Source organism: Cataglyphis hispanica, chromosome 2 (genome assembly GCF_021464435.1).
Source record: "Cataglyphis hispanica isolate Lineage 1 chromosome 2, ULB_Chis1_1.0, whole genome shotgun sequence".
NCBI lineage: Eukaryota > Metazoa > Arthropoda > Insecta > Hymenoptera > Formicidae > Cataglyphis > Cataglyphis hispanica.
In genome coordinates this window covers 8,827,632-8,837,301 of record NC_065955.1, presented here as the reverse complement: position 1 = coordinate 8,837,301, position 9,670 = coordinate 8,827,632, and the positions used below count along the sequence as shown (strand labels likewise).

The following is a 9,670-nucleotide window of genomic DNA, read 5'->3' as shown; positions in this document are numbered from 1 at the left end:
TTATTTATCTTCATCAGAAAACAAGTCTCCCCTTTCCAAAAATAAACTATTAAAATATAAACGATATCCAAGATAACATGCATTATTGCAATTTCGTAATAAATAAATTAGTTTATTATTTTTTTTCTCAATCCGTAAAAATAAAATACTAATTTAAATGGTTTATTTCTCGAAAAATAAATCCTCTCTCTCTTCCTCTTTGTGTTTAGAATAAAGCGTAATCGCGATGCACGTCTGAAGTATAACGGTGCATCGTGGGCAGAATATGTGGACGATAAATCGCTGCCGTGATGGCGTTTCTCTCTCGGAGCTGCCTGGTGGAATTATCGTAAATCCCGCCACGCGACACAAATCGCTCGTTAATATTCAAGTGAATTGCGAGTATATGACTCTTTCGGAGATACATCATATTTTTGAAGAAAGCTATATAAGAAAGACGAGTTTTGCCATTAGCGTGCGTAATGCTTAGAGAGACGAAATATGTATTTACGTTCACACGAAATATTTATTTTGCGCTACCAGATATCAATTTGCAATTTTGTGACGATGACGTTGTTCTAGTCTTTTACAAGCTCAAATATATGTGCAATATATAGTACCTGCACGATATGTTGTGCGAAAGTACATATACGTATTTTTTCATTTGCATTTAATTTGATTAATCTATTTAAAAATTTCGAGATATGAAATTTATGCGCGTACGTGCGTGTATCTAAAACAAATTGAAATTCCATCTGCGATTGCAGATTCGGAGAATCCCGCCGTTTTGCATTCTTACATTGTAAAACGCAAAAAAAAAAACAATCCTACATTTGTAGAAATGTTGGATTGTATCGTAGGTATGCGCATAATAATGGCAAATCGCTGGCACGTGATCGTTCGCAGCATATCAGATTACGGATATGATCCGCAGAAGCGTAGATGCTGCGAGCGGATGACGAGCAAGATGCGAAATAACAGATTCGCAGGATCGCATATAGCATTTGCAAGGTCAAGCAAGTATCTATGATCGATCTGTGAACGAGTTGAAGAATCGATGGAAGAGAAAATCATATAAATAAAATTATCTTTAATTTGTTAAAAAAATGTATCTAAAAATAAAAAAGCAAAAATATAAAAAGGATGTATATGCATATAATGCAATACAAATTGCTTTGTAAGAATTACAATGTGATGATAATATTGCTCGATTTATTATAAAATTTATAATCGTGAAAAAAAACATCACAGATCCTATGACAAATACTTAATTTAACATATCATAAATTAATCATATGTTTCAAAAAATTCGTATTCATAAAATTTTATTTAAATTTAATTCTTTTAATGTCTCTATTCAAAAGAATGTCTCTATTCTTAATTAGCTTGTCATTGAATTATTCTTATTTTTGACTAAAGCTTGTTTAATAAATAGCTGTGAATATAACTCTTGCTAGTTATTTTGCTAGAAATCGAACAATTACGCTACAGCAATTACGAATGCGTTCTCTGTCCATTCAACAATTCGTTTCTTATTTTTCATTCTCTTTTCCTTCTTCTTTCCCCTCTCTCTCTTTTGCTATCACTATAGACCATTATACCTGCCGCGATTCTCTCCGCCTTTCATTCACTTAATCTGATCGAGAGAAATGGCATCTTCAGAGAATATAGTCATGAAGGAGATCTTGTGAGGAAGATCCTGCTTAGCAAAGACACGACGTACACGACAAAGCTTTTGAGGCATTATATGCCTAGTCCTAAGTAGACTCTTAGCGTCGAGTCATCATCGATGCGTCGTTAATTAGGCTCATGGCTCATTAAATTTTTTTATGATGCGCAAGTCTCAACTTGACAAACTGCTCATCTCAGGTCAAAAGTTGCCTTAACAGTTATGATGTAAAACCACTCGAGAAACGCATTTACCGGCAATTTTCTCGGCACAGACAAATCCATAATTTCTTGCTCATCTCCTACAACTTCATGCATATTTCATATCGATATCTCAAAACTAAAACTAAGGGCTTACAATCTTGTGATCTTTGACGTTTGATGTTCGCGATTTTTTCGCTTATATGATTACATTTAAAGTAAAAAATGTGAATTAAACATTGACACACATACGAAGCATTATCTTATATATTTCTTTCTCTTTCTCACAAATTTTATATATTTTCTATATGACAGAAAGATGAAAAACATTATGGCGAAACAAGTTTTCGCAGTAATAAGCATAATGCCTTCTATCTAAATCATCATTAAATTGTTATTAAATTACTATATATCGCTGAAAATATTATAGAAAATGTGACAGTAAAATGCCCTTAATGTCTAAAGAATATATTGAGCAAATATTTACTAATTTTATATATTATCATAAAGATATCCAAGACGAAAGAGCTCCTTTTATGAAGCTTCACGAAAGATATCTAGAGATCTGCGTATATAAGTAATTCCAAACGAGTTTTCTCTCGCTCGGCTTAGAACTAATAGAAAATTAGGAGTTAGGTGATATACCGTTTGCTGCATCCCGGAAATAATTGGCCTTGTTCCAAATATATACACTCACGCGAAAATATCAACAATATTCGATGCATATTTTGTTCCGCAATTAGATGATAAAAATATATTCAATTTGAGATAAGAAGAAATCTTAATTATGTAAAAAAAAGAGTGATTTAAAATGACCGCAACGCATATATATTTTATAGCAGCATAACTTCAGTAAGATTGCCTTGGCGAAGTTAATTTAAATGATTATCTTGTGATATATTCACTACACGCAACATCGAAAGATACATTATAGAATCTTATAAAGAGAGACGAGAGAGATAATATACTTTTCAATAAATTTATATTTACACAGATAAAAGACGAAGAATATTTAAAAAAATTAAAGATTTTTCTAACAATACAAGTTGCGAAACTATAAAGTTGAAAGAATAAAAAAACAGATATCTTTAATAAGAAATCCTAATCTTTATCTAAATTTAAATCTTTAGTAGACTATTAAAGAGAAATAATCTAATCTCTTAAATATCTTTAGATATATTTCTATTATTTACTTTTATACTGTTCGACTACAGAGCTTCGGAAAAATCATATATCTTTTTAATAATCATTAATTCATTTTAATATTTTCATACATTTATCCGGTTTTCCGTCAAATTCGTTCATAACTGTCACGCATAATTTAATCGATTATTTTATTTCATTTATTTGTCAGCGGTAAATTATTTCCGACCTCCGTGTATCCATGACCTACGCGAGTTTCTGAATCGGCACAACCGATTCGACACTATCTGTTTGGACCGGCCGTGTAATCAGATAACGTCTGTTAAGAACTGGTTGTACCGACACGGTGGATTACGATCCTTCGGCGCGATACGGAATATAAGCACCGGACCGAGATCCACTTCAAGTACACAGCGACTGACCTGCTGAACTCGATGGTCGAAGAGAAAATCCACCTGACTGACCGCATCCATGTTATTTTTTTTTAATTACCGTTCCACTAATTAGCAACGTATGAGCATGATGTACAGAATTTTTGATATAAACATATAATTCTGCAATAATTATGGAACTTGTTGAAGAAACGGGACATTTTTTGTCTCGCCGATTAATTTATAATAACGAGGGTTACTTCTATATGCAAAATGTTTTATAAATTGATATAATGGGGAAGAAAATAATTCTACATGAAAAAATAATTAAAAAATGTAGAATCATTATTATTGTACTATATCCAATAATTTTTTTTTTTTAAATTATCTAATCTAAGGAAATTTATTATTTGAGGCTTTTATAAACCAATTTTTGAAAGCAAATTCTTGAAAACACTAGAGATAATTGTTGGCGAATGAAATTGTGCGTAACTAAATAAAGCGCACACTTTATAATCATCAATTTACATATTCATAACATTTATAGTTCACCGTCAATTTACATATTCATAATTGAGTCTCTCGCGAAAAATTGCGTGAGTAAGGAAAATCGATCCTAAGTTCACCGCAGAATGCGTTTTTAACGAGAAACAGCCGCCTATGTACATACAATATAATCGTATAATTGAAGTCATTTGACAATTGAATTGTAACCGCGACACCGACCGCAATCGCGGTCGCTAAATACGCTTAATTGGGGAAGCAATATAAAACGTATCTTGGATTCTATTCTACGCTTAATGATCACGGGAGTCGAATCATTCGACTTTCTTCTGCGCACACACGGAAGAAAAAAGAAAGAAAGAAGGACGGCGAAAGGATTCCCGTGCACAAAAAAAAGATTTTTCTCGCGGCACACGCGGCTAATTAAAAAAAAAATCGCGAACGTTACGTAAAACACGGAGCAGAATCGTGTAAGTGCACTATCGCGAGACGAAATTACATCTCGCCAAGAGAATTGCTCGCCGTCTATTTAATAGTTTGCAACACGAAAGCAAACGGCATTGTTCTTCGTGCGGAATGTTAAATGCTTTTCCTTAATTAATATCAGATAGTTTGTACAGTATCCCGGAATCACCGAGTGCCCTTTTGACCATCAATTTTTTGAATAATTTAGTATTAATTTTTTCTTAACAAAAATTCCTTTCTCTTGTTAAAAAGTAAATTGTATTACAATCTATTCTTTATTATTGTCTCTACTTATATTAATTATTATAATATATCAAATTGTTTCTATATTTTAAAGCATTTCAATGCATTACACTTTGCAAACTTTTCCTCAAGTTTACATAACTAGATTTTTAAATCTTTTTGTACAAAGAATTGTTATTTTTTTAGAAAAAAAAAAACGCTATCTGTCCTAATAAATTCATCACATTTAATAAACAGATTTAATAATTTTTACATTCTGTTTAGTTAAGGAAGAATGAATTAGAAAAAGATTGATAAATCTATGAACTAAAATAAAAAATTCGATAATAATTATTTATGTGTAATACCGAAAGATCGATGTATCGGAAATCTTATAGTGGAGCTTCCTGACATCATTAATTGTATAAAGTTGTACAGCTGTGCTCTCTCTTGACCTCAAGTGAGGATATAATAAAAGTAAAATTGAAAAGATCAAAGCAATTGAGTTAATCTTTCATTACAGTAGCAATACATTCAAGCATCATACAGGTATAAGTTCAAGTGTCACGAAGACTCAAGTGTCAGTTCAAGTGTCACGAAGATCACATTAACACCTGACGATCCTTTCTATCGTACGGATCAAATTTATTAATTAACCGTAGCAAAATTAAAATAAATTTTTGTTTAACAAAAGCGTCAAGAGTTAGAAAAAAATTAAATAAAATTTAAATATTTTTTCTATAAAAAATCTCGAAATATTGTTATTTGCTAAATAAATCTATATGCGAGATTATAAGTGACATCACTTTTATATAATAAAATGGCTATACTGTGTAATATTTTACAAATCTCTGTTATCAAATTCTTATCAAATTCTTATCTACAATTCGACAAAATTTTAGACAAGATTTGTCTTTTAATATTGCGGAAAGTTCAAGGAGAGATACGCTGATTTTTATTCAACAGTTTATCAAGATCTTTCGTCGTCACGTTACACGATATGATACTTTCTCCGTGTAACAAAGCCATGACGAAAGCCACGTGGAACTCGAGCGATCGCAGTCATTCAACAATGACCGCATGAATAAACTCGATCCATTAGCGTTGCACAATGTGTTTGGTGAGTGCGGACTACTTGTTTTACGAGAGGCTTCGATCTAACGCGCCAGTGACATAAATGGGCACTAAGTACCAGCCTGTTCTTTCAATGGCGACACGGTATTACGTTTCGAACACCTACCTAAAGTTATCTGTATGGAAATATATGTATATACATACGACTTATATGCAACATCGGATCGCTGAAAGAGCGAAAGTGTCGCTTATGTTGACAAATATTTTTCTGTCGGGACAAACAAAATAAGATTCCACGCAATTTTATTTAAATAATATAATTCGACTGCCATGTAAAATTAGGTGGTTATCCATGGCACACAACAATGTTTTAAAATATTTCTTATTTTACGTGTCCAAAGATAACTGTCTGTACTTGATTAAAAAATATTTAATTTATACTTTTTTATAAAGTTTCATACATTAAATCTTAATTAAAAATTTAATTATCATAAGATATCAGAGAAATTAATTATAATAAAAAAATTGCAAAAAAAAAACAATATTAAATTTTTATTCATTTTTTATTAATTCAGATTGATTGAAGTATCAGAAAATAAAAAAAAAAAACGATGATTTTTAAACACTCTATCTGGTCGAGTTCGGCAACTGCAATCGCCGTTACGTTTATGATCAATTAAATTTCACTTCGCCGAATTAAATTGCTCGACTTAAACTCGGAGAGCGCATTATTAAATTATTAACGGTTCCCTACTATCAATAATTAGTCATTACATTTCGATACAGAGAAACGGACAACTACATTCTTGCAAATTTAGCATATTTTTCGAATTTAACAATTGATAAAGTTTAGAAGAAATTCTTCTGCAAGGAATTTCTCTAAAGTTTCTGCAGTTATAATAAGAATATTTTGCTAACAGCTATCTAATTAAAGCTCAATATTACCAAAGCTTACTATCTAATTAAAGCTCAGTACTATCATTTAAATAAATATTATTATTAAATATTATTTGAGAAAAAAAACCATTTTTTTTAATTTAAAATTATTTTTTCACATGAGACTTACTATGACGCAATTCTCACAAAGATCGCCAAAATCGCGAATTAATCTTGTTCGCGTCGAGTGAAAGATCAAACGTGATCTCTTGCACAATTATGTTCACGTTTAAATCGCAATCAATTATTGTGGTTACAAATCACTTAAATAATTTGTCTATCAGACATATATACATCGGGTCAGGAATATTCGCGAACTAATAAAGCTTGACGGCTCGATGTTGCGAAGTGAAAAAGCGATATACTTGATTTTCCGTTCGTAATGTTCCAATGTTAATTACTCGCGATTTATTGCTCGCGGAAACCGTTATTAATATTGACGGACATCGAGCGAATCATGCTTCGAACGCGTGCAGGGACCACGTAACAAAAACTGTTTTTTTATTCCTGTTTACAGGTGCACAAATATACAAATACAATTAAAAATTATACGAAATGTCTAATATTATATATTATAAAAATAATCATTTTTTTCTTTCTCTCTCCTTTTTTTCCGAATTAAATTATATTATAGTTGCTTCTCTGTTTAATAAATAGGAAAGTGATATCAAAATGATCAATTGCAATTTTGATAACATTTTCCAGACATGATCCAGACAGATGCAAGTCGCCCAGGAATCTCGGGAATTACAGAGTTAAAAGCGAGCCACGCGATACTAAGAGATCGCGTTACGCGGGAATAAATAAATCTCCGGCGGGAATAAATAAATCTTCGATTACACGCAGCATCTGCGGCCTTGGCAGCCACAGGGCAGCGACAACATGTATTTGCGGTCGATATAATTTCGTCGATCCGACGCAATGAATATCGCGATATGCAATATGCCGGGAACCAAATAAACCAGTTCGCGAAGTTATTGCCCAACGTGCGATCATAACTAGAGGCTCCGGTTCCCACGAGAGTTACTATATTTCTTTCACAACGAAGGAATATAGTCATTATTTAACGTACTCTTCGATATCTTTTTCTCTGAGCACATATTTCTCATGCACTTCATTAATCAAGTTAAAAATTACGGATATTTATGTTTGTAACTTTTACATTGTAAAATAAAATAAAAAAAAATAAAAAAACATCTTTATTTATATGAACATATTTTATATATTTTCATAATTTTTATTTTGCAAATTTTTATTTTTAAACATATTATTTTAATAATTAATAATTCATACATATTAATATTAATATAATGATAAAATTTTATGAAAACTTTATGAGAACAAAAATCTGTTGTTTCTTATTCAGAATTTAAATATCGCCTTTGATAAAATTCAGAAAAATAAATAAATGAATTGATTTTTCTCACGGTGACAAATTAATTAATGCTTCACATCACCACATTAAAAACATCGCCTCATTGATAAAATTGGATCGTTTAATTGCGCCCACGATCTTGGCGCAAATGAAAAAAAGAAAGAAACGAGGTAGCGCAATAAAATTTATGCGTATCGTGCAAGAAATCTTGTTCCATCGGGCGGGTTACGTATTAGAAGGTCATTAGCGTCATCCAACGATGAGATATAGTTCGGAATAATATCGGCAATAAACATGCTTGGTAATTATTGACCATGCAATTGACAAGTCTGACACGTTGCCGCAAGTGATATATTTGCTAATGAAATATTACTTTGCAACTCCACGTTGCATTTCGTAGACGTTTGCGGACACGAAAGATTGATCGTAATTTACCCAAGTTACACATCACGCAATTTAATATACATTTTGATATTTTTTTGATAATTTCTGAGTAATATTATACATGTAAAACAAATATATAACAAATATATGTCAGTCATAAAATATAATAATAAGATAATTAACACATGATATGAATCATTGATATGATTTATGGCGGGCTAGTGCAATAGCAACTCATTATGTCATTATCAACAATATTAACGATAAACTCTAATTATATTCCATAGAATAATAATAATATAAATGCAAACAATTGTTATGTTAAATAAATTATGTTAAATAATTCCGATATTGTGTTAATGTTTCATAAACGAAAAAATTTTTTAATATTTATACAAGTATCTATTATCTATATTATTTATTATCTAAAAAAATGTATCTTTATAAAATATTCTTTCTTAACTATTTTTTATATGTATATACATTTTATTATATAGACGTATATTTTTAAAAAATTGATATTCTTAAAAAATTATTTATATTTTATACACATTAACACTTCATAAATATAAATGAGAGACATATTTTGATTAATATTAGCCGTTACGGAATATTTTGCACGGAAGCAATTTATTTTCTTGAAATCTATATGTCAGATACATTTTGCAAGCTATCTTTACTGTCAATTAATGTCAACGCATATATGTGTATCACAGTAGAAAGTATCAGTTAATTATTGGATGCTATCAGAAGACAACAAACTAACTAAACAAGAATCGCCCACAATAAATTAATAAAGTATATTACAAAATAAACTATTACATACAATTCTATATTAAACAGATCTGAAGCTCATTCTTCTTTCTCTCCCCCTGTCAAATTTGACTTTTTAACTTATTTAAAGTTTGATTTGTTTTTTTTTTCTTTAGTTAATCAAGCAAATCGATCAAGCGTGTCAATCAATGGATTAAACGCAAGTTAACGGTTCCATCATTAAATATCGATTATTTAAAAAAAAAAAGGAAAAGAATGACGAGGCGCATATAACATAGATCAGCGACGAAGATCTTCATTAATTATAGAATATTGCGAGCTCACTTTTTTCTTCCTAATCTTATAAAAATTACCAAAGCAAAACATGTATGTGTGTATATTTGTGTATATATTTGTGTGTATATATGTGGTAATATAAAAATTAATTATGTATCTAAATAATAATTTATTTACACCTTACATGTTATATACATATAATATATATGCATGTGTAAAAAAGTATTGATTTTAATTTTTATTTAAAATCATGTCGCGATAATTAGTATATAATTCAGAGATGCTGCCAATGTTGATG

The 9,670-nt window shown here is 30.5% G+C and overlaps 1 protein-coding gene across 2 annotated transcripts in view; it reads right to left on the bottom strand.

Moving 5' to 3' along the window:
• LOC126859114 (uncharacterized) overlaps positions 1-9,670 on the bottom strand; it is a 72,880-nt gene that overhangs the window by 36,050 nt on the left and 27,160 nt on the right. The window lies entirely within an intron of this gene.